Raw genomic sequence first — 2,595 nt, forward strand, 5'->3', positions numbered from 1 at the left:
GGTTATCGAATGTATTTGTAGCTTGAAACTGTCTGTACACTTAAAAAGTTCTCAGAATGCTTCGGTTAACATTTAGGGACCCTCATTATGCCACCGTTGAAGTGTGGTGATATTTTGAGACTTTTTAGTGGTATAAATAGCAATTTGTTTTTACTTTCCCTGTGCCCCGAAAATTAGCGTTGTAAGCTAATCAGCGGTCCGCGCTAGCGTCTTTCAAGCTACAAACACATTCGATTAGCATGAAAACATGTCCCAGAGAGCGACAGAGTGGGTACACATCTGTTAATAACCCCTAGGTTCGTTTTGCGCCGGAATTGTCCTTTAAGGTTATCAATTTCAGCTGTGCTTTTCCTACTATGACAAGTCAAAATGTCTGCTGTGAAAAAGGTCCATTGTCTAGCTTTGTATTTACCTTCACAGAAGTGCTCGTTTTGCCAGTGACAGGCTCAGATTAATATTCGATAGTGTCTTGACAACATTATTAAGGATCCCTTCAGAGATATACCTTTAAAACCTCTTTGAGACCTTTCTGTTTAACCAGAAACAGCTCTGAAGTCGCTAGCGCTAAACCCACCAGACTCCATTTAAAAAAGCAATACTTTTAGCGTGTATAGAGCCAACATATTTTCACATGTAAATCGGTAAACTATGTGTTTATTTCAACCAAAACTAGAGTTATGATGGTTGGAAAAGTGGAAAGACGACCTAAAACGGCTTTTCATAGTTTTATTTAGTTTCTGTCGACTTTGAATGAAGTGTATTTTACAATGCTACAATTACTGTTTATTTACATGGAGTCTGGTGGGTTTAGCGAACGCAATTTCAAACGTTGTTCCCATCAGTCACTTAGACACAAAAACAGTTTACCCTTTAACAGTCAAAGCCTTTCAAGTAAATTATATATTTTATAGTGTTAAACCCATCATTTAAACATGTAAACCCTAATTGCTACTGTTTCCAATCCTCAGAGCTGTATGCGTATGTATGTGTGTGTATGTGTATTTGCATGTGTTTTTACATATCTATAGCATAATAGTCAAATGTTTATGTTTACCTATTCAACATTGTTGTTCTTGTTTTTGCTTTATGTCTATTTGTGTGTACATTGAGAGCAACAAAAAGCCGTTTGTGTTCACACTTTGCCATTAAAGCTGATTCTGATTCTGCTTGTTTTATCATATTTAACATTGTGCTTGTTATGCTGGTATTGTTTTAACATTATGCATGATGTAGTTATTGTGCAAAAGTACCAGCCTAATTAATATATAAAAATGTATTTAAAATACAATTGACTTTGAACATTCTTCTTACGGTTGTACATGTTTTACATTAATACATAATTTATACATTTATTTGTATTCATTAAGATTAGCTTGTAGAGATTTGTTTTAAGTGTGACATGTAAGGACTCTTTAGACTACTGTTTCTCGTTGTCACTGCAATAAAAGTGAAATACTATTTAATTCCATTTAAACCACTGTGATTCAATGTGCCCAAAATAAAAAGAAAACACGCTGTGTCATTAGGCTACAGAAAAAAAAAGTATTGTCAGAAGTGGGATTCGAACCCACGCCTCCATTCGGAGACCAGAAGTCCCATACTTGAGGAAGGTTTATCACCTTGAGTCTGGCGCCTTAGACCGCTCGGCCATCCTGACAACTGTACTTAAATGAGAGCTAGTGGGCTGTTTGATTACTGCTAAGTGATGTTTGTAACTGGATTCATAGTTGTTTTTTAATACTTTATGAGCGTTATTAGTTATTACTACGTTATTAGTTTAGTTAAAGCGACCATGTGTTTTGCAACTTACAGACGTGTCACTATCACTTTCACGGATAATTCAACAGACTTTAAACGGCGTGTGGCGTGTATTTTCGCTGTCGACGTCTAACCTATTATGCTTTGGCTACAACCATAATACGTGTTAGTAAGGTCGGTTCAATTCATTGTTGGATTTAGTCTTACAATATGATTTGTTGACAATTAGAAAAATATATAATATCGTTAGCCAGCCTTAGTATTTTAAAGGAAATGCGCAGAATCACCGAGCCCACCATTGGAGATCTGCTGTATAACAATAATCATAAATAGCTTGTGGAAATGTTTCGCCATCTATAAATAGTTTGTGTTCATTGGTTGTAGTTGTTTACGGCCATACCACCCTGAACACGCCCGATCTCGTCCGATCTCGGAAGCTAAGCAGGGTCGGGCCGGGTCAGTACTTGGATGGGAGACCGCCTGGGAATACCCGGTGCTGTAAGCTTTTACTCTCGTCGTTCATCAGCAGAGGGTGTTGCTCATTCTTCTTTATTAGAGACAGAGCTGACAAGTATGGTGAATGCAAATTGACCTCTTGAAATAACTCAAAGGATCGTCTTCTGTATCGCTATTTAATCCGTGATTACAGTAATACGCGTACATATCCACCAGGGGCACTAGAAAGCTATTTAAAATGTACTTATTTTCCGAGGCGAAGGCATGTCCCGCCCCACTCTGCTTCACTCTGCCCCTGATTGGTTTATCCATTCAATCCTAACCAATCCCTCTCCTCTTGCCAAAACCTAACCAACCCAAGCAACGAAGGCAACGAGTACT

The 2,595-nt window shown here is 37.9% G+C and overlaps 2 non-coding genes across 2 annotated transcripts; one reads left to right on the forward strand and one right to left on the reverse strand.

The window, feature by feature from the left end:
* Window positions 1-1,546: 1,546 nt before the first annotated feature.
* Window positions 1,547-1,657, reverse strand: trnal-caa. Its single transcript has 2 exons — window positions 1,620-1,657; window positions 1,547-1,592 (listed from the first exon to the last, which is right to left on the reverse strand). It is a non-coding gene; the product is annotated as a tRNA-Leu (tRNA).
* A 487-nt stretch (window positions 1,658-2,144) lies between these two features.
* Window positions 2,145-2,263, forward strand: LOC116050877. The gene has a single exon (XR_004105192.1). It is a non-coding gene; the product is annotated as a 5S ribosomal RNA (ribosomal RNA).
* The last annotated feature ends 332 nt before the right edge of the window (window positions 2,264-2,595 follow it).

The sequence above is a fragment of the Sander lucioperca genome, chromosome 8 (genome assembly GCF_008315115.2).
Source record: "Sander lucioperca isolate FBNREF2018 chromosome 8, SLUC_FBN_1.2, whole genome shotgun sequence".
Classification (NCBI taxonomy): Eukaryota; Metazoa; Chordata; class Actinopteri; order Perciformes; family Percidae; genus Sander; species Sander lucioperca.